Here is a 24,458-nt window from a genome sequence, read left to right on the forward strand (position 1 = left end):
TTTTTTTCATTTATATGGCAACACAACTGTTGCCGGGTCAGCTAGTTTTCCTATAGTATAGTATAATAGAAATTTATGTCATTATTGTGCAAAAGTTGTCACTAATGTCACCCACCACCACACATATTTATATCTATTTTTAACAGCGGCGTAACATTTCTATGTTCTGGCTTGAAGTGATAGATATTTACACAAGCAATGCCAGCTTAGCCCTTAGGCGTAACAACACGGGCGATCAATCTCAAGGCTTCTCAGGCTATCTCAACCAGCAGACGCTACACAAAGTACATACTCGTACCATCAAATTGACAGTAGCACTACCATGAGTTTACAAAAGTATTACTCGCTAGCGACTGCGTAAAATAAATGTATGAAAAATTGTACAGCGCCTCTGGTGGTTACTCTTAGAACTAAATTCCGTAGTGTGAGCCACTCGTAACGTAAAAAACCTATCGAAATAAATCGCTAGCGAATGTCATTATGATTTATTGCCATACAAATTCGGTCCCATGAGTCATTAATTTGACAGACGTTGTCAAGAAATACCGTAACGATAGTAGTTATGTTATTCACTAGCAAAATGACAATAGTTTTCTATTTACAATTTCTATAGTGGCGTTTCTATGCCAACTCATGGTAGTGCTACTGCATGCTCGATTGTTAAGTATTTTCACAAAAAAGCCTTGAGAACGTTTGTCGATGGAGCGTTAAGGGTTACAGCCCTAATGGGGCGTACTAACAAGGAGCCGTGTATAAATCATTCGCACGTATTCGAGTTTACTAAGCGCTGGTTGTCAGAAACAGGCTAACTAAACTTACTTTGACAATACGGTCCGAAGTTACATTAGCAAGTTAAGTTTTTATTGAAATTTAATTAAATTTGTCTATCTTTGGTTAGGCAATAATAGTATTTTTATTAAATGTTTTATTCATTAGCACTGATGACTATCCTTTCGTAAGTACTTTAATAATATTAACAGTCGACAATGAATAAATGACATTTTCATACTACTCGGTAAAATAAAGACCTGAAGAATCTTAAATAAATGGAAATTTATTATTCCAGTCCGCTTAATACATATTAAATTTAGAAACGACAAAAATTATTTTCACAAAATACATAACAGCGTTTTCAAAATGGGCTTATATTGGGACGACACGACACGACACGGCGTTGTTTATTTTCTTTTATCTAAAAACGATATGGAAATTCTGTTGCCAGATAAATGATAGCAGTGTACGGAAATACCAGATTAATTTATTTCGTGCGTACTTTAAGAATGTACTGATAATAAAAATAACAATTTCAAATTAAAATCCGATTCGTGGAAAGTGCATATCCAATTAATTGAATATCAGTTGCAGCGATGGTGTTCGAGCACCGCACGGCGCTATGACGTGAGGGTGCTTCACTACGCTATCGACACATTTCTTTTCCATGTTATGGTGGTTATGGTCTTTTAGTTTGCTTTAAAAATAATATTGTGTGATAAAATATCATGCATAAATTAATAAAGGTGAACTGAGAACTTGAAGAAGACAGTTGGTAATATGTATGCAGAAGATATAGGAAGGGTCTGAGTGGATTCAATTAGAAGAGGCATGATGCAATTTTGACAAAAATAGATAGAATACCATACGTAATATTAGCTATTAAACTGTTTTAGTTCTGAATTAAGTTAGCGAAGTAAGTTCTAGTTAGTTCTATTTTAAGGTATGTAACTAGAATTCTGTATTTTGCATAAATGTGTTATGATTCGCTAGATTTTAAACAAGAACATTTTCTGTTATTATCAGGTTTCCATTGTTTCCAACTTCATTGTACTATGAAAATATTACAATGATTTTAAAATTTTAACTATTCTTGGCAAGTGAATATTCAATTAATTTAATACCAATTATAAATAGCATTGATTTGGTTATGTTAAATTTCAATTTTGATGAATATCTCGCATATTATGGACGATGGGAATTTTCCCGCAATTGATACTTATTTTTTTTTATAATATAGGAGTAGCACACAAGCATGCAGTCCACCTGATGGTAAGTGGCTACTGCCGCCCATGGACATCGTAATCAACCCCAGATAAATATTCCTACCTGAGTTCGAATTGAATTGAATTTGATACGCCTCAGAAAAGTATGTCTCCCTTACCACACCTTTTAAACCAGAACACAGCAGCGCTTAACACTGCTGTTATTAGGCAGAAATAGGTGTGGCGGTGGTGCCGCCGGAGTCGGAACCACACAGGGACCAACTTCAAGACACTAATGTATATTATTTCTATGTACCTAATTAAATACCCCAGGCATGAAATCAACTTAGATTTATTATTATTATTTAAGTTTTGAGTTTAAAACGGGCTGACTTTCTACTTGCATACGAGCAGACCAACATGAAAAGAAGATGTCCTTATGGGTGGCAACTCATCAACCCCTACCTCAGTCAGATCCCCTATTCTATTAGATAGGTTACAGATGTCAATGTGGCAGTCATAGATTACGAGTAGTAAAGATACTTCGCCGCCTTAAAATTGAATAAAGCCACAAACAGCTTATTATAGTAAGTTCGTTTTTTGAATTCTTGACAAATAAAACCATTATTAGAGAAAATTTACGAATCAATAACTAATACTGCGTAATTTACATACTAAATAAATAATTATTTCCAATATTTTAGGGACATTTTAGCACGAAGACGTGGCAACACTTTTTTACGCAACTATTTCAATTATCAAAACTGGGTACATTTTCTTGTGAGGAGTGAGTAATCTTTACTAATCTATGGTGGCAGTAACCACTTACTATCAGGTGGACTGCTCATTGTCTACCTCAATCATAATTAAATCATTATGTCAAATACTTTATTAGCACAAATAAATACGAAAACAATTGCCGAATGAAATTAATTTTGTTTTGTAACAGCTAAATAATTACTTTATTGGAAGTTTTAATTACTGATTTATATTGAAATAGATAATAAAGAATAGCATATTTTAAGCGAAATATAACCACATTAAAATTTAAAATTAATTCTATTTTGGTGTTCCTTTGTTCTTCGCTACATATTATGTCACATTGTTCTTCATTAAATTACACAGAATTGTTCTACCTAATAGAATTATGCGAGCGGTCAGTGAGCCTGTATTGATATTACTAGAGCTTATGTAATTATAGTTCATTCCTCCCCACTTGTAAGATATCAATAATATAAATAATATGTAAGTGTTCCCTTTGGCAAGGATATTACCATGTTACTATGGATATACCTATACAAAGGGAACTACGAATACAGAAATAGGTATTTAGATCATGAATATATTTGTAATAGCCAAATTATCACGGATCAAACCTGGAACCCTGCGAAGATTTGTAAACCATTTACTCATCGGAGAAAACAATTTTTGATAGTAGAACGTGTTTGGACTCCGATGCACTACCATCATACCTATTTCTGCCTAATAAGCGCGTGACGCTGCTGTGTTCCGTTTCGAAGGGTGTGGTATGGGAGACATGCTTATACGAGGCTTTTGACGTGACAACGTCTCATAACTCGATGGAGCCGGCTGCATGCACCAAAAAACATGACTCATGCGGCGTTACCTCGCTCTGAGGCGTTCCATTTAAAGCTTGAAGTGCAAGCGAGAGCGCGGAACGAGCGACAAAGGGGCACAATCGGCCTCCGCGTTAACTTGATCAATTCCATTGTGATTTCCATTAACCTCCTTCTATATCAATATAAAATATCTATGAAACTATTTTTTTTTTAAATGTAACCATTCCTTCAGTATTTTCTTATGACGTTGTCACGTTCAACTATCGTCAGTAAACCGACTTTACAAACAACCGTTTTTTTTAACTAAGATCTCCGGGACAGCAAAGCATTTGTGGCCAACTTCTAGGACACTAATCTTATCTGGGATATATTATTTGTAAAAAGTAAAAACTACCATTTTTAAGTAAAAAATGTCATTTTCATGTCCCCACATTCAGCACCTTATAACTTCTTATTTGCCTTGTCAATTGAATATTTTTAAGCAGTCCATTTTTTATATTTGTAACATTTTATTTAATTAATAAAACCTAACATGGTCTCAATCAACCAAACCAGTACACATAACATTGCTACGGAAATAACATTTACCCCAATAACGTTGAACATAAACGGATGTTGTAACCGCAGCTCATTATAGTGCATTCAACCCTGATCCACCCTTGTATGTCTTCCACACGCCCCGATTTATGTGGGCCAACCACCCTTTAAGAGTCTTGTCTAGTTCCGGGGTTATGAGCTGCGTTTTAAGTTTTACTATTCGTTGAAAAAAAAGCAGAGAAGTCTTACACCAACAAAAAACGAAAGATTTTTGAATTTCCAAAATAATGCTAAAACAAATTAATCTAACTTTAGTCTCAATCTATGCTTAACTTTATATAATTGTGCTATATTAGTGTGCATTTCGAGCTTATTACGTGATTGTGGAGGATTATGTTTTTTGAGCGTAAGTAGGTAGATAATGTATGTCTTTTTTTTTGTTTAGTAGGGTGAAACCTTCATAAGGTACCCTATGCCGTGGGAGCGGCACGGGGTTATGTGGAATTCTAACCGCACTAAAACCCCCGGTGGCCGTCCTCAGCGCTGCGTAGAGGGCTACGGGATCTCCAAAGGAACGCAACCCTCTCCAATCAACGCAATCCTCTTAGCGCGTTGCCCCATCGGGCTTCGCCCAGGTGAGCTTGACGCTCGCCACACCGTCTGGTGGGTACGACGGTATACGACCACACATACCACCGTCCTTCCCGGAGTCACTAGCCGGGCGGTTCGAGTTCGGGCAGGGTACAGGCATAAAACAATACTAAAACTAATGGAATTTCAACGGACAAATCCGTGCCTAAACTTTTGCATTGTATTATATCTGTGCGCAATTTGAGCAAATTACCCGACTGTAGAGGGTAACATTTTTCGAGCTTAAGTAGGGATGTATGTATAATACATAAAGCAATATTAAAACAAATTAAATTTCAGCCTTTGTCCGTGCCTAAGCTTTTATTGCATTGTATTATATTTGGCACAATTTGGGCATATTCCCGATTGTGGAGTAACGTTTTTCGATCGTACGAGTAAGTACTCTGCAGCAAAAACTTGACTGATATTAACATATGAGGTATCGTTTGATTCGTCTAAATTATGAAAATAACATGGGGCTTAATTTTAGGCACTCCCGTTTCTGTTTTCAAAATAATTACCCAGTTTTGAATAAGCACCTAAGGTTCACAAACATAAGGTAAAAGATGTTAGTACAATAAAATCGGTAAAACGAACACCACTTTATTTTAAAAGTCACACTTGCAATCTTCATATTAAAATCTGCAGTATAAAGAACAATGTTCGTTACAGTGCCTCAATATTGTTCTTCCCTATCACAGTACGCCAGGGGAATGACACGACAGACTACGTCATTCCCCTGCCGTATGCCGAATGTTTTGTTTTGTGCAAACGGGACTCATATGTCAAGTTTTCTTTGTTCTTTAGTTGACAAGTGAATGACAGATGTACGTTTAAATGATGTAGGTATTTGTCAAAAGCGTGTCTTTTATTCGAACCCGGGACTCCTTGCGTATAGAACAAATTGGAATCATATTCGAAATGACGGCTTAATGAGTGACACATTACTGATGATAAGTGGTCACTGCCGCCCACGGACATCGGTAATCAACTACAGTCAAACCTGGATAAGTGAGAGCTCAAGGGACCGCGATCGCTTTGTCTCTTATAAAGGTTTCTCACTAACCCGAGTTTATAGCTTCAGAGTTACAGAATAAGTTACAGTTATTACAGTTCGAGGATCTCATTTTTTAATAAAATGAGATCCTATTTTACTGTTCCACGGCTGAGCACGGGTTTCTTTTCAAAATAAGAAGGATTAGGCCATAGTCCACCGCGCTTTCCAAGTGTATTGGTTGACTTCACATTGAAAACATTGTTTTTGTAGATTTCTCAGGTATGCAGATTCACGATGTTTTTCTTCACCGTTTAAGCAAGTGATAATTAAATTCTAATACGCACATATCAGAAGGTGATGAAAAATCAGAGGTGCGTGGGTGAATCTCCTCTCGATAAAGAGGCCGAATTTCTTATCCACTAGGCTACCACTGCTCTACCACATTTCCAATCTGTTTTGTTTTGTTTAGCGATAATCAATTCCTAATACGGACATCAGAAAATCAGAGGTATTTGAACCTCGGACCCCTCGGTCAAGAGACCGAATTTCTTAGGCTACTGGCTCTACCACATTTTAAAACTCTTTTGTTTTGTTTAGCGATAATTAATTCCTAATACGCACATCAGAAAATCAGAGGTATTTGAACCTCGGACTCCTCGATCAAGAGACCGAATTTCTTAGGCTACTGGCTCTACCACATTTTAAATCCCTTTTGTTTTGTTTAGCGCTGCTTCTTAGCTATAACCGTGGTGTGGTTGCTATTAAATTTTCATCCCGCTGAAACACCGACTCCCGTAGGAACTAACTATTAGTTTAGTTTATGCCAGTTCCCAGTTTAAACTATTTATTGGCGAGCTAAATTTAGTTAAACTTCGCCCGTGGATGCTTTCGGGAAATTGAATTTTCTTTATTCAGTCAGTTTATTTCTATGAAAAGAATTCTATCACTGCTATCAGATATAAATACTTTAATGGAGTTGAGGTGGGAAAATGCTTGTGATTTTACTAACTTTACTCGATTGCGGAGGGTAATGTTATGTTATAAGCGTAGGTTTGTATATGTATTTTTTTCTAAATATGTATAACTCGAAGGTGACTGACTAACATAGTGATATATTAACGCACAGCCCAAACCACTGCACGGATCGGGCTGAAATTTGGCATGCAGGTAGATGTTATGTGGTAGGCATCCGCTAAGAAAGAATTTTGATCAATTCTACCCCCAAGGGGATAAAATAGGGGATGAACGTTTATATAAATCTTCTTAGCTAATAATATTACTTCGTAACGCGAGCGAAGCCGCGGGTAAAGGCTCGTTTATAATATAGGAGCATGAAGTCCACCTGATGGTAAGATGTCTATTGACGAGTCTTCCCTGAAGTCAGCCGTAAATGCGATGCACCCACTGAAGACTTGGTTGGAACGTCTCGGAAGTGTCTCCTTTATCACACCCTTTAAATAAAAACACAGCAGCCCTTAACACTGTTGTTACAAGGCAGAGAAGTCGTGCCGGCAGTGCTTTCAGAGTCCTGCCGGATAACTAAACATTCTACCACCTTCATTACCGAGAATAAAGACTTAAGCACGTCAGTGAAAAGAAACAAATTATGTTTGAAGACAATTCATAATTATATAACTGTCATCAAAACATAATGTTATAAATGAAAGAAAGAAACATTTTTATTCGGATAAATTGCAACACAAATGAAATATAACGGAAAGACAAAGAATAATAAAATAACATAAAACAAAGGAGAGGAAAAAAAAACATCAACAAAAGGACAATAAAAATGTACATTCCATTTTTACTATAATATGTATTGCAACGACCGAAAAGGGACAAACTCAGCTTGTGCCAGTGCGAATGTGTGTTCGTTTGTTTGTTATAGTTTCACGTCTTAACTACCTAACCGATTGTCATGAAATTTTGTACACATATTGTCAGGAGTTCATAAAAGGACATAGGGTATCTTTTATCCCGAAAAAAAGCACCATTCATGAGCTTACCGCGGGTAAAAGCTAGTATAATCATATATCTCTTTGATATCTTCAATAACTAATCACTACGACTAATGGACCTGAAATACAAGCAAAGCACTAGATTGCAAGCAATATTCATGTTGGATTTGCGCCGCCATCGTTAAGAGTCAATTGACAGTTCAATGCCGTTCATATTCCATAAATTGCCTCGGTTCTAACTACGCAGAGATGTATGGTTACGATATTATACCATAATAATATATTAGCACGTTTTCTACACTCACAGCACCACACTAGGATTCCTTGTGTTTGTCCCTGTAGTTCCGGGACTAGAATAGGGCTACAGTATCCCCTGCCTGTCGTAAGAGGCGACTAAACCCTTTTAGTCGGCTCTTACGACAGGCGGCCCACAACCCCGGAAACCCCCTGGTTTCCGGGGTTGTGGGCCGCAAGAGTGGGAGCTCGAACCGTCCAGTATTCTACCCCGGGAAGGACGGCGGTATGTGTGGTCGCATAACGTCGTAATCACCAGATGTAGTGGAAGGAGCGAACACTCCCTCAGGACAGAGCCCGATCCGGGCATCGCGCTTGGAGGACTCCGGTTGTGTTCCGTCGGAGATTCCGGAGCTCTCCAACAAGCGCTGAGGACGGCCACCAGGGGGTTTTAGTGCGGTAAAAATCCCATAATGATTCCCTGTGTCGTGGGTGCCATGGACACACACATAGACAAATATACAAACCCACACGCAGAAATAAAAATTCATCGTTCACATATCTGCCTGGCCGGGGATCACACCCAGGACCCTCTGCGCGTCAGACGGTATGGTGACCGCTCCATCTCGCGGGTCGTCAATTATATGGTGGCTGCTGTGCTCTGATTGAAGTAGACCCTTAGTAAGAGAGACATACTTTTCCGAGGCTTTCCAGCTTAGTCCTAAGGCATAGCGACGCATCTACGGTCGACCTCAGGTAGGAATTCTATTTGGGGTTGATTACAGATGTCCATGGGCGGCAGTAGCTTACCATCAGGTGGACTGCACGCTCGTCTGCTACTCCTATAGTATAAAAAACTTAACCTCAAGAAAGACCTAACTCTTATTAGTAATCTATTTTATATTTCCATTTCACCATGCAAAAAATTCATATAATCAAGACTGCATTCTGATAGCCTCGTTAAAATGAAAACACAATATACTCTTCAGAGAAAATTCCAGTATGAATTTTCCACTATAATTACATTGTTAAAACATTCTCACCGTAATAATTAGTTAATAAAAATGTTAATGACAAAGCCGTGATAGCGAACGGTGATGCTTTGCATATTGTTTGCTACCGGAGAAGAATCTAGGTATAATGAAAGGTATTTTATTTTTATCAGTATTTTCCTGTTAAGTTTATTATATTCTTGACATCATCCTTGCGGGATAGGCTTTTTGGATAGTGTGCACAAATTACTAAAATTCTTGCATTTCAATGTAAGGCTTAATATATTTATAAATAGATATACTACTAATAACGTCTTTATTAGTGGTATATCTGTCTTATCCTTATGAATGGCAACACATCTATACTTATAATCTTTAATAGGCTTAAAGTATAACCTATGTTTTATATGAAGTTGGTAACACCTGCCATCAGGACTGTACGTTCGTCTGCAACTTGAATATTTCCTTATTTTCATATATTTTTTCGCTTGTTTTCTTCCATTCTAATTAAGTTAATTGGTATTATATAGCTTTACTCCATTATGTAACATATATACAACATACATGCTTCGTTATTTCAAATTCTCCATTAAATATTCCGTAACAAATCGCAAAGCGCTTAACCGTAACAAACGTAACAATAGTATCACTCGACTTAAGAGCCGGTAGCTCCGGATATGACGTCACCGTTCGCTGCTAATATCCGCTGTGATGGCGTAGGAAGCTATTACTGGCGTAACAGATGGGAGTTTACGGATTTTTCTTTTTACTTTCTTTCTTTCAATATGAAAGTAATATTTGTAGTTTGAGTGTAGTTATTTCTGTATAACAACAATATTAAAATCCATTTTTGCCTTATAATAACAGAGTTAAGCGCTTCTAAATTTGGGTTTGAAGGGTACGGTAAGAGAGATATATTTACACGTATACATTTTACCACCTGTAATACATTTTTTATATATATATATATTTATTTATAAAGGTGTTAATATCAGTAGGATTCGACAAGGGATGTACCACCGTCTCATTTATTTTTAGTTGTTAAATTCATTTTTAACATTGTATTTCTTTCAAATTGAATTTAAAGTTTAATATTCAACACATCATAAAAGCCTTATACAACATACATGCTCCGTTATTCCGAATCTTTCCATTCGATCGTAACAAACGTAACAATAGTATCACTCAACTTAAGAGCCGGTAGCCCCGGATATGACGTCACCGTTCGCTGCTAATATCCGCTGTGATGGCGTAGGAAGCTATTACTGTCGTAACAGATGGGACTTTACGAGACTTTCTTTGTTACTATATGGAAGTGATCTCTGTAATTCGATTGTAGTTATTCCTGTATAACAACCTAATATTAAAATCTATTTTTGCCTTATAATAACAACATTAAGCGCTGCCGAATTTGGGTTTGAAGGGTACGGTAAGAGAGATATATTTACACGTATACATTTTACCACCTGTAATACATTTATATTTTAGGATTCGACAAGGGATGTACCACCGTCTCATTTATTTTTAGTTGTTAAATTCATTTTAAAACATTTTATTTCTTTCAAATTGAATTTAAAGTATTTATATTCAACACATCATAAAAGCCTTATACAACATACATGCTTCGTTATTCCGAATCTTTCCATTCGATCGTAACAAACGTAACAATAGTATCACTAGACTTAAGAGCCGGTAGCTCCGGATATGACGTCACCGTTCGCTGCTAATATCCGCTGTGATGGCGTAGTAAGCTATTACGGCCGTAACAGATGGAACTTTACGAGACTTTCTTTTTATTAGTGTATGTAGTATTCGTGCTATTTTGTTACTAAAGATTCTTACCTACACTAGTTGTAAACCTAAGGGCAAGAAATGTAACAAAATCAATTATTTAGGTATGCAATAATGCTCATTAAATGTCGGTTAAATTCATATTTTACTCGGTATTCATTTCTTTTTAAACTTAATAAACGGAGAGCATTTTAAAACCAGATTTTGCAAGTTATGCGATACCTAAAATTGCACATATGTTAACTTTTAACGTCTGCTTAGAGCGTCTCTGTCTCTGTCTTTCTCATTGACTAATTAAGATCAGATACCGACATATACGACTGGTTTTTTTCATTTTTCTTTTTCTGTTCAGGCAGTACTGCTTTGGAACGCTCTGCCCGTGCATATCAGGAAAGCACCAAGTAAAACAGTGTTTAAAAAACTTGTCCGAGAGCATTTTCTAAACACCGCTGCAATATCGTAATCATCTGTATTGTTTAGTTAATATGTAGGAATGTAATCCTATCTAGGGCTGATTTCAGATGTCCATGGGCGGCAGTAGACACTTCAGATGGACTGAATGCTCGTCTGCTACTCCTGTATTATAAAGAAGAGTTTTCGCATTTCTTACATTTTAATGAAGTCTGACCTTTTATAAGACATTGCAGACAATACAGACGTATCCCGCACAGACACCCCATTGAAAGCACCCCTTTGCAAACAGTCATTGAAACTTTCTTTCAATACTGTGCAATAATGCTTAGAAGGGTGGGGTAGGGCTTACCGACATTTGCTTGGTCACCCCTGATGTACTATGTACACATATCCGTATATAGGGTGAATTTTTTAAATGGGCATTCGTTCATCTATAAGAAATTGCGAAAAATGCTGAATGGTTACGAAGCCCATTTTGATCTAAGCTAAAAATGTATCATTACATTTTTTTATCTATTTTCGTAGCCAGGAAGAGAACGAGATCATTTTGTAAAAAGAAACACACCCTCTATTATTCCACCAGAGGATAGTGTAGGTTATGTCGATAAAATTCTGGGAAGTAATGATAAGTGACAAATCACAGCAAAAAGGTGATTAAAAAGGAATGAACCTTATGCAATAATCCCTTAACGTTAGGTAACTTATAGTCCCTTAACGGTAGAAGGTAGAACTCTTTGTGGTTCGACTCCGGCGGCACCACCGCCACACCTATTCCTGCCTCAGCAGCAGCAGCAGCAACAGCAGTGTTAAGCACTGCTGTGTTCCGGTTTGAAGGGTGTGGTAAGGGAGACATACTTTTCCGAGGCGTACCACCTTAGTCCTCAGGGGTAGCAGCGCTTTTATGACTGAGTTCAGGTAGGAATATTTAATCCTATTTGGGGCTTATTTCAGATGTCCATGGGCGGCAGTAGCCACTTTCCATCAGGTGGACTGAATGCTCGTCTGCTACTCCCATATTATAAAAAAAAGGTAATCTGCCCACACATTTGCTTCTATTCAAAGTTGTGCGATTGAGAATTACTTCCACTATAAATAACATACGTAAATATTTTCGGCGCCACCCCATTCCCTAAGATATCATCATAAGCACCCCTGTGTAAACAACGCCATTGAAAGTTTCGTTCAATATTCGCAAGATTGCCCATTGGGTTTTTATGCAAGTCTGGGTTGGTTTGGGTATCCCTAGGATTTGATTGGTCTCCCCTAGTATTGGTTCTTACAGGTATATCTACAACTACACTGTTCAGGAGGTTTATAGGCTATTTTTTATTATGATTGAACAAAAAGTTCAGAGTTAAATAATGTCATATGTATATCAAGTCGGCGGAAATTGGGAAAGATTGCTTTACCGGCGTACGCTAACTAAACGGTTCGGTATACACGAACATAATGTTCTTCAAAAATGTTGTTCTCCATTCGTTCTCCCAACATAATCCATCCATCCATCCATCCATCAGCCTTTTGAGGTCCACTGCTGGACATAGGCCTCCCCTAATTGGCGCCACTCCAACCGGTCCCGTGCCCTTTGAATCCAGCGGTTTCCCGCCGTCTTCTTCAGGTCGTCGGTCCACCTGGTCGGGGGGCGGCCTGAACTCCTTTTGCCTCCGCGTGGTCGCCACTCGAGGACCTTTCTTCCCCATCGGTTATCGGTCCTCCGAGCGATGTGGCCGGCCCATTGCCACTTCAGCCTGCTAATTTTGAGAGCTATGTCGGTAAGCTTAGTTCGTCTACGGATTTCATCATTACGAATCATGTCTCGTAGCGAAATACCAAGCATAGCTCTCTCCATAGCACGCTGAGCGACTCTGAGCTTTCGAACGAGGCCTACGGTAAAGGACCACGTTTCGGCGCCGTAGGTCATTACTGGCAACACACATTGCTCGAATAGTTTCGACTTCAGGCACTGAGGAATTTTGGACGAGAAGATGCTCCGTAATTTCCCGAACGCAGCCCAGCCGAGTTGGATTCTTCGAGTGACCTCCCTCTCAAAGTTGGACTTACCCATCCGGATCGTTTGTCCCAGGTAATTGTACTCGTCGACAACTTCGAGAGGAGTGCCATCAACAACTACCGGTACGGGTGTGACATGGACATTGGACATGATTTTCGTCTTGTCCATGTTCATCTTAAGACCCACCCGTTGTGAGGCACTGTTGAGGTCTCCTAGCATTTTACTGAGGTCCCTCAGCGAGTCTGCCAAGATGACTATATCATCGGCAAATCGAAGGTGTGTGAGGTGTTCACCATTGATGTTAACGCCAAGACCTTTCCACTCCATCAGCTTGAACACATCTTCCAACGCAGCGGTGAACAGCTTCGGCGATACGACGTCGCCTTGTCTGACTCCCCGCTGCAATTGGATAGGGTTCGTCCTCTGGTCGTGTACTCGGACTGACATGGTGGCGGCTTTGTATACACACTTCAACACCTCGATGTACCTATAGTCGATCTGGCATCGCTGAAGGGACTCCAGCACCGCCCAGGTCTCGATAGAATCGAAGGCTTTCTCATAGTCCACATAGGCAACACATAGCGGCAGATTATACTCCTCGGTCTTCTGTATAATCTGCCGGAGCGTGTGTATGTGGTCCATGGTGCTGTAGCCTTTTCGGAATCCGGCTTGTTCGGGAGGCTGAAAGTCGTCAAGCCTGCGTGCAATACGGTTAGTGAGGACCCTCGAAAAGAGCTTATAAACATGGCTCAGAAGCGCAATGGGCCTGTAGTTCTTCAGTAGGGTTTTATCGCCCTTTTTGAAGAACAGTACCACTACGCTTCTGCTCCACGCTTCCGGGGTAGTTCCGCTATTGATCACGGAATCAAACAACTTTTGGAGCGCCACTAGTACGGGTTTCCCGCCAGCTTTTAGCAGCTCTGTTATGATTCCGTCATCTCCCGGTGCCTTGTTGTTTTTAAGCTGTTTGAGAGCCCCTCTAATCTCGTACAGGCTGACTTCCGGGAGGTCCTCGGTGTAGTGTCGGGTGCCCAACATAATTGCATCACAAAAATATAATTAGCGCCCAACGAGGTGAGCACGGGTCAGCTTTTTTTTATAATACTTGTCGTATATATTAAGAACGTTTTTCCTGTCATTTTTACATCTACACTGTGAAAAATTTTCATGATCTTTTCAGTATTTCCGAAGATTAGCCCTTACGAACAAACAAACAATCAAAGTTACAAGCCTCTTTATAATATTAGTACAGATACAGTGTATGTCGCATAATGTTTTAATCTTTGCTCAATGTATGAGCTTTCATTGAGACGGCTACAAAGGTACAGATCGTAAACAATAGTCGTTCTCTAAGGAACAGAATTTGCATAGTTTCCTAGTAACAGTTTCTCGCTGAGCGGACGTTTGTGCTTTACGATGTCAATTTCCCTCAGGATATGGTAGTTTTGAATTAAATAACACGTAAATAACTCGTTTCCTGCTATTTTTCTCGAGTTTTCGAAGTTTTTCTTTGTGCATGAGTTACGAGTGAAGTTTTTACATTTTTCATAAGATTGCAGTACAAAATAAACTCGATGACACCGTAAGTTCTGTTGCACATGTACATCTGTGACGACCTCTATATTTATAGAACACCTATATATATACCTAAAGCCGATTAGGAATTCGTTGCTGAAACATTCTGAGGAGTAAGATGAGCCTTATAAGTCAGTCGGATAAGTTTTATGTGGGTTCCTAGGTAAAACAACTTTACAATTCCATACTTATTGAATCGTGAATTTATACTTATCAATTCGAACATGTACCTACTATCTACTTAAGTTTATAAAGCATTTTATTTAAAAATGTTCATATAACGACGCATGTAGTTACAAAATTTTTAAACTAGATGGCGCTGGTTACAATCGAAAGCAAATAAATTATATGATACGTCGTCCGCAATTTTCGTTCCCGCTAAAAATGTGTTAGCGGCGCACGTTACTTACGTCTCCCACTAAAAAAACTGTAATTTGTTTTCCTAGAGGCGATAAAAATATAACTTTAAAAAGTTTGGTTTAAAATTACTCGTATTTGGATTTCCTTTTCGATTATAATGTTGCTCTTTACCACAGATCTATTTAGATATAGGTCTGTGCTCTTTACCTATATCTTAATAGATCCCGCATGTGTACGTATTAGCGTGGCCAAAACTCGGGTTAAAGGAAGTGGATTCAGCTCACTTCGATGAAATGTCATTTAGTCCGAAAGTAACATTTGTTGTCATCGGATGTCAATTGACAGCAATAAACATGCCGAATTGCGCTATAATAAATTGTGTAAATTCTACAAGTAAAAGTAGCCGCGATAAAGAAAATATTTCCTTTCATACGTAAGTACCGTTTTTCTTAAAATATGTGTTATTTATTTTATAATTAATTATTTAAAATTTGTTGTGGTTTCACAATGACAATTAGTTACTGAGTGTGTTTTATCAAATTTTTAATCCATTGCAAATTTTGGTTACAAAGTTGTAAAGCTTCTGTATTAAAACACGCAATGAAAAGTAAAACGATCGATATTTCATCTTGTTGCTTAAAGATGATTGTCATTGGTTATTTCAAAATGAGTACCTGGGGTTGTACATGTCAGTTTCTTGTTCTCGATTATTTAATCGATTTTCGAAATGGATGAATAATAATGCTGTCTTAATAAATATTTTGTAACATATTTTTTTTATTTTAATCATATTAATGTTTTTTGTTCTTTTTTTATAATTTACCATTAAATTTACAGGTTTCCATTGCGATTGCGAGTGCGCCTACGCACCATCGCCATAATCAAATAACGATATGTTTACAACTTTCTATGAGAACTATGTATATAAAACAGTGTAAGCTACCTTAATGTAGCAAGTGTTTTTATTTATCATTTTATGTATTTGTTCTTATGTTAAAAAATGAAGCAATATAAGTTTTTCTAGGTCTATTATCCATTTATAATACGGCATATACACGGGGTCTATTGAAGTCGAAGGACTTCAGTTGGCCCCATGCTGAGACTATTTTAACACCAGAATTTAATAAATGTTTAAGCAATATTTATTTTGTATTAAATATTTTTTCCGTAGACATCTTGTTTTATTTTGTTGACTAAATTTATGGACGACACGGTAGATTTTGATAATGATGATTCGGCGACTTTTTTACCAAAACATTCGCAGAGCACTAGTAAAATAAATCTAGACGATCGATTTCTCGAAAATCTATCTTCGATTTTTCGATTTCAGAATCGATTTTTATAGCAGAACCGAATCGACTTTTGAAACGATTTTCTCTCTGACGGAGAATTAACAATTCACATCTCTAAATCTTTCTTGACAAGTGTCAGTCGATCGGATAAAAGTGGCACGCTTGGTTTTCATACAAATGAAGGTACATGTGTCATCTATTTAGATATAGGTCTGTGCTCTTTACTCATATGTGCGGCATACCCACAAAACGTACCATAAATTCAAGTCAATTAAAATGTAAATATTGTTCAAGCGTCGTTTGTTTCACAAAAAATACTTCCGAACGAGCATTTTATGCGAATAACCGCGCGAAATGGGCCAATCGGCGCTTTCTGATTAAATTTATAGCCAATCAGAACGCTGTCGCGGTGTCACGCAGCAGATTACAAATGGCGCGTAATTAGTGTTGTCATTGATGAGGACAACTGTCTTTTCATGGACAAATTTACCCATATTTGTGTTTGTTCTCCATTCACTGAACTCAATTTGATGATTGCCGATGCTTACGAATCTTTTGCAAATAAAGATATAGTTTCTGTAGTAATATGAGTTTTTGAAACAAAAAACGGTGTCAAATATGTACCTAATTCATACTTAAAAAATGACAAATACTTAAAAATTAAATACATACCTTAAATGACCCAGGAATGTCAGAAATTTTAAACCCGGGACCCATAATATAAGAGGTCATTTTTCAGGCCACTAGGCTATAGAGGATTCATAACAAAAAGAGACGTATAAGACGAAGGAAAAACATTTTTTACCTAGTTTTAACATGCTTTTACGCAACATATACCTATTTCTTACGTAGCTATATTTGGCGTTGCAGAAAAGGTACATTTTATTCCAAAGTTATCGGAAAAGAATTTTATTATGTTCAATTCGTACAGAATCCTTTCGTTGGTAGTATATATCGAGCAATAATGTGTTCTCGAAATTTATTCTCCCACAGTGCTCAATATCTGCTAGCTCTCGTAAGTGCCTATTCGAGAGTATCGTTTAGGTATCCGCATTCGTTGAATTCCTTTAAAGTTCACTTTGGTGAAGTAAATACGTAGTTGCAAGTAGATAGTTTCGGTATATGGTTAGGGTAGGTACAAAAGTAATGGTGTAGTAAGTAAAGTAATGGTGGTAGAACCCTTTACGGTTCGACTCCGGCGGCACCACCGCCACACCTATTACCTAATAACAGCAGTATTAGGCGCTGCTGTGTTCCGGTTTGAAGGGTGTGGTAAGGGAGACAGACTTTTCGGAGGCGTTCCAGCTTAGTCCTCAGGGGTAGCGGCGCATCTGTGGCCGACCTCAGATAGGAATATCTAATCCTATCTGGGGTTGATTACAAATGTCCATGGGCGGCAGTAGCCACTTACCATCAGGTGGACTGCATGCTCGTCTGCTACTCCTATATTATAAAAAAAAAAAAAAATCTAGAAATATTCCTAAGCCTCCGCTATCTGTGCGTCTGTCATATAAGACTTTGATTCTTTTATAGGGTGTAGGTATATCTCTGTGGGCGTTATAACAACAGATACTTTAAATAAAAAGTTACAATCGAGGTCCCTCTACAAAAAAATATTTGGCCTTTTTCTGATAAACATACATAGAGATAGAGATTATTTGATCTTATATTCGGTACTTGTAAACTGTAAAGTTAAGAATTTTATTTGGTATTTTGAAAAGTTAACGATCGATAATACCGATAAAGATAAAGTACCTACACCATGCTTAAAAGATGAAAGAAAAACGATCTCAAATCAAGACGTAAATTATGTACTCAAAGGAATATAAAATCTACTTATCCGATCTCAACAGCAAATGAACTATATAGATCTCATTCTGCAATAGACCTGTGTTCAGCAATGCAAAAATGATTTGATAAAGATGATCAGTACGTGTAAATAAGAGACATTTTCCGGTAAAACTGAAAGTTATTAAAAAGTACTTAAAGGTTATTTTTTATAACAAAGTTACAGACGAGCATGCAGTCCACCTGATGGTAAGTGGCTACTGCCACCCATGGATGTCTGTCATCAACCCCAGATAGGATTAGATATTCCTACCTGAGGTCGGTACAGGTGCTCCGCTACTCCTGAGAACTATGGAACGCCTCGGAAAAATATGTCTCACTTACATATCTCCTTGCTAGAGTCGTTGACTACAGCCTAAATTCTCATCCTACGAGCAGAACATGTCCAGTAGAACAATAATGAGAATCATAAAAAACGTAAACATGAGCCTCCTACAATAAGAGTCGCGTAAAACATTGTATCTTTTAGTACCTACTATGTATTCTCCACGCAATATTGTCGCATACGTATAAAAAGCACAATCCCACATACCTTGCGGCATTACTGTGAGTATAGTCATTGTAGGCGGCTTTAAGACGAGCAGTGGAGCGTGCTCGCTATTCCTGACTCAAGAGGGATCTAGGGTTGGCATTTACATGTTATTTGTACCTTTCAGGTATTTTTTTATAATATAGGAGTAGCAGACGAGAATGCTGTCCACATGATAGTGGCTACTGTAGCGCATGGACATCTGTAGTCAACCCCAGATAGGAATAGATTCCTACCTACGGTAAGGTAAGTTCGGCCACAGATGCGCCGCCATCCCTGAGGACTAAGCTGGAACACTTCGGAAAAGTATGTCTCCCTTACCACACCCTCAAACCAGAACGCAGCAGCGTCTAATACAGCAGAACTACGTCTGCCTAACAGCAGTGTTCAAATCTAACCGTAACCATATCCATAAAAAGAATTATCTCCATTAAAACACCACTACTTTTTTATTTGCATATATCTTATTATTAATTTGTATTAAATACTAATATTCATAATCTACCATTCACCTATATAAACTTGATACATTTATGCAAATTGTAAAGGTGTTTATTAGGTTGCCACCTGGCGTCGTGTGGGACGCTCACGATGTCAGGACGGTCGATTGAAAGGGTATACTTTCATTATAATACTTTTTAGTTAATTTATGTTAATAAGAGTCTATTTAATTGCTGGTGATGTAGCGGGAAACTAAATAAAAAGAAAGAAGGATATTATGTTTTTAGAAAATTAAAATGTCATGGAATGAGTTATTTTATTATGTAACGGGTACTCACGATATGCGTTTTTTATTGCCGATATTTCGACCCAGTTGCATGGATCGTGGTCACGGCGAAACTGAGGTGGAGGGGAGAAACCGTTGACAAGTACTAGTGGTAGATTAATCTATCTACCCTACGTCTAGTTCGTTTTTCTTTTCTAGGTTTCATATCACGACACACAACACTGACAATATCCTTGCGCACCGTAATTTGTACTAAAAAACGCATATTTTGAGTACCCGTTACATAATAAAATGTCTCAATTCCGCGATAATTTTAGTCTAAAATCATATATGGAATGAGTTGTAATTGAATTTTTTATTATATAAAATAGTATTTCAGGAATGACCTTATATAACCAAACCATCCTGGCAGCCCTAGCTCAAGCCGGGATAATTACGGGAACAGGAGGCATTTCACTAAGTGCTTCTGATTAGCGGAGCGCCGTCTAACTATGCACAACTAATCAGGCACTTCTCGATTGGAACATACGAGTACAATGCGGTTCAAGGGATTGTTCAATCAGGCTTTTTAATGCTGCGTGAAGTACAATAGATAACTATTCCTGAGCCAGTACCCTTACCATGAGTTTGCAAAACAGCCCACAATTTTACGTTACGTTTACTCAATCCATTTTTCTGTTCCGTTTGCTTCAGTAGACTGAGTAAACGTAACAATAAGTGCTCAAGTCTTTTTGTCTGCCTCACATGTTCGCAAAAAAGCGACAAACATAAAACGCCATTTTGTCAATTTAGACATTTAATTTTACGTTACTAACACTATAGTTCTGATACAATCCGCTAGGGGTGCTGATTGAAAATTGTATGGGCAATTACGTAAGCAACCAAAACAGTAATATTTGTCAAAACATAAAAACTCATGGTAAGGGTACAAATGCCGTAGGGGACTTGAGAGCGATAGTTCGTGTCGACAGTCGACTGTTGCTCATGATATGAAAAGAAGGTGTTAGAACCCTTTGTGGTTCGACTCCAGCGGCACCACTGCCATACCTATTTCTGCTTCATAACAGCAGTCTTAAACGCTGCTGTGTTCTGGTTTGAAGGGTGTGGTAAGTGTGACATAGTTATTCCAGCTTAGTCCTCAGGGATAGCGGTGCATCTGTGGCAGACCTCAGGGAGGAATATCTATTCCTATCTGTTGATTAAAGATGTCCATAGGCGGTAGTTGCCACTTACCATCAAGTGGACTGCATGCTCGTCTGCTACTCCTATAATATTAAAAAATAATAATAGGTAACGAAGTTAGTTCGTATTCTAAAGTTATTTTTCGTAGCATTCACACTTTGTTCTAATCTTAATATCTCGCAATACATTGTAACCAACACTGCAACTCTTAAACTTCTTTGTCTAACCCATAGATTAGTAAAGATACTTCGCCGCCTTGAAATTGAATGAAGCCAAAAACGGCTTATTAGTAAGGTTTTTTTTTTGTTTCTTGACAAATAAAAACATTTTTAGAGAATATTTACGAATAAATAACTAATACTGCGTAATTTACATAATAAATAAATAATTATTTCAAATATTTTAGGGACATTTTAGCACGGAGACGTGGCAAAACTTTTTTACCCAACTATTTCAATTCTCAAAACTGGGTACATTTTATTGTTAGGAGTGAGTAATCTTTACTAATCTATGGTCTAACCTTAAGACTAGAATATTCACCTTCAAGAGGACAAAACCGTTTTCAGATCGTAATCAAATTACTAACCGATCTTCAAGTCATCTTACCTTCTAGCTTAACAAGATCAATTTAAAAGAATGACTTAAGATTTTGCTATCATTATTCATAGGAAATTTAATACGCATACTGTGGTGTGGTGACGATAAACTTGTATGAAAAATGGCTTAAAATCTGTAAAGAGTAAAAACGAGTGGTAGAACTTTTTGTTGTCAAGATGAAGCGACACCACCTCCACCCTTATTTGTCTAAAAAAAAATTTGATGTGAAACATCTATAGCCGCACGTAAAACCGATTTCTGGCGTGGCGACGCATGCCGTGGATATGGATGGTAATCTCTTACCAATTTAGCCCAAACTCGAAGGATTTACTAAGAGATGAACCATGCACCTGCTGGATTCATCATCAGATCTGTTCCAAGATGTCAAATTATGGTATTGTCATTCAAATTACATACATGTACGAAGTTTCACTTCGAAACGACAGTTCAAAGTAGGTAAAAATTGACTTAATAAATTGTATTACTTTGTTTGCTAGTTAGTTACTTAATTGTTTTTTTACAAATGAAGAATGATATTTTTAAGTGTGTAACTAGGTAATAATGTGATTTAGTACTGCCTGACACGTTGTGAGCGGTAGAAACCATAATTTAAATAAAAACTCGATCATTACGTTTTAGTTGGTTTCAGTCCCTTTCATGCAAAAACGGCCTTAACTTTTTTTCTTCAACTTTAAATAGTAAGTGTGGTACCTTTTTGAAATCTCTATTAACTGGACATATTTTTTTGCGCAATGTACACTTATTGTCCACTACATTTTTTTTTCACCGCGACGAGTCAAAGTTTAGGGGAAAAATAGTAAAAAAATTAAAATCAAACAACCTATTTTTTTCATAGTTCCTTTACATCTTTTAACCAATTTACATTTCAATATGATAGACCAACTATCTGATAGTATTTAACAGAAAAAATAAACACTGCATCAGCAAATTTGTACACACATTTAACGAAAGAAGATGAAGAGGGCTGAATTTCTCAAAAACTCTAAAACAATTGATATTGCAAAAACGGTGACACTTTTATTAAGGTATTTTTTTTTTCCAGAGAGGTCAGACCCTCACCTATGCTCACCCCAAGTTTGTCGTGGTACTTACGGGACACCCTACATAAAATTCTCGCGTCACAATGTTAGTTACCGTACCCATCCGAAACGGCTTTACCGATTTTCACTAAATTTTATATGCATATTCAGTAGGTCTGAGAATCGGCTACTATCTATTCTTCATACCCCTAAGTGATAAGGGTTGTTCGCCCTTAACATTTTTTTTATTTATATGGCAACACAACGTTTGCCGGATCAGCTAGTTATATTATATTTCTTACAATTGAATTTACTTACACAAAATATTAATTAAATATACTGTGATGTCTATTTTCATTCTGGCAACAAGGTACCAACTTTTATCCTAAAATATGCCGTTTTCGGGTACTTAAAATTCAGAACGCGTATCACCACTGAAATATAACCTAAATTTATGCGATCCCAGTAGACTTTCCCTTGGACTTCAACTAAACTTATAGTTTCGGCCTGAAATCCAACTAATGGGTATTTATAGAGGTATATTGCTTTTGCCTTTGCTAAGTTGGGAGATTTAATGTTACCAGTACACGTGTTGACCCGTAAAATGTGGAATATTTTTTGACTATTATTTACGTCTTTTTATTATTTTAAACAAGTACGTGGTTATTATTTATTGGGAAAAATAATGACTTACATCGTTTTTCAATGGTGAAAACATTAAGAAAATACCTTAACGTTTATGCGTTGTTCATAATCATATAATTAGTCTAGTCAACAAGTTTAAGAATCTGAAAAAAAAGAGATAAAGCTTCTTTCTTCTCTAAGAGGAGTTCTGTGCCCTGCAGTGGGATAATATAGGGGTGCTATAAAATATCTTCAATATAATATTCATTCAATAAATCTTCATAATAATATGTGTTACATAAACCAAATAAAACGTACCTACTCTATTTCGTTACAAAATAGATTTTACTTAGACCACAGATTGAATAATAGTACCTAACATTATAATTCACGAACACACATAAACTCAAACAAAGCCAGTGAGCAAACATATAGCCTTTCGGACAATAGAGTCCAATTACAGTTTGTTTTCAATGTCCACGAGCGCGCTAGAATTTTATAGCCGCGAACAGCGATTAAATTCCGTTGCGACGGCCAAATTGCGTGAAGCCGTGGCAACACTGCGTTAAAAAAATAATAATATTTTTATAAATTCCGTTGCGACGGCCAAATTGCGTGAAGCCGTGGCAACACTGCGTTAAAAAAATAATAATGTTTTTATAGAATTTGGCGTTCACGTTGACAGCAGTGGATAGGTATGTTGTCCCTTTCTGTTGTATGATGAGTAAACAAATAGAATGTTAGTTCGGTTTTGTATTTAGAGCGAATATTGGAACGCGTTTTTGTATGGTAATTGAATTTAGAATTGTTTTTTTTGTAATGGATAAATGTAGCAAACATATTTGGGTTATAAAATTAAATGAAGCGTTTGAAGTATTTTATGTTGATAATGCATGCGTTTGATTGATAATGTATGCGCCCTTATGTAGGGTTAAGTTACTCATTAGGGCTCAGTTTATACGCATCATATACGAGTAAGTATAATCCGCGCCAAACTGCTAGTCTACTCTGAAGTTGTTGCGAGCAGATGTAGTTATACAATTTACTATGGCGACGCGATTCATTTCTATATTCAGAACGGACTAGTAGTTTCACGCGGACTATACTCACAAGAACAGACAAATATTTTTAAACCAAAATATATAACTCTGAATATTTTACTAGAATCTAGTCGTCTAAAATCTACAATGCAGTAGTAGAATGGACATCGGTCTATATTAGTCTATTTTTAAACTAAAACGTAACTTCAAAAATACCTAAACAAAACACAAAATATATAAATAAAAGTATCACAAAGTAACGATGGTAAGCGTAAAAGCAGCGTGACACAGCAGTACTGGAATCGAATGTAGCGCGGTATTTGCTTTACGGGCTCTTTTGAAAGGAGTCCTATTGAATTTCAGCGGCTTTTATCGCTTAAAGGTGTATGTAACAAACCAAGACGTAGATATATATTTTGTACTTTATAAGTTGCGAATTCGTGTAAGAATTATTTTAGATTTGTAAAGTTGCTTACACCGCCCCTTTTATTTCTGTTATTCAGAGTTACTATGTATATTTTTAA

At 37.2% G+C, this 24,458-nt stretch overlaps 1 protein-coding gene and 1 long non-coding RNA gene across 2 annotated transcripts in view; one reads left to right on the forward strand and one right to left on the reverse strand.

Moving 5' to 3' along the window:
• The window catches only part of LOC140755038 (pikachurin), a 262,010-nt gene that overhangs the window by 192,597 nt on the left and 44,955 nt on the right, over positions 1–24,458 (reverse strand). The window lies entirely within an intron of this gene.
• On the forward strand, positions 15,267–16,301 carry LOC140755195 (uncharacterized). Its single transcript, XR_012103745.1, has 2 exons — positions 15,267–15,488; positions 15,893–16,301. It is a non-coding gene; the product is annotated as an uncharacterized LOC140755195 (long non-coding RNA).

Source organism: Epargyreus clarus, unplaced genomic scaffold, assembly GCF_041222505.1.
Source record: "Epargyreus clarus isolate Ecla_fem2 unplaced genomic scaffold, WU_Ecla_fem_2.2 ptg000032l, whole genome shotgun sequence".
Taxonomy (NCBI): Eukaryota; Metazoa; Arthropoda; class Insecta; order Lepidoptera; family Hesperiidae; genus Epargyreus; species Epargyreus clarus.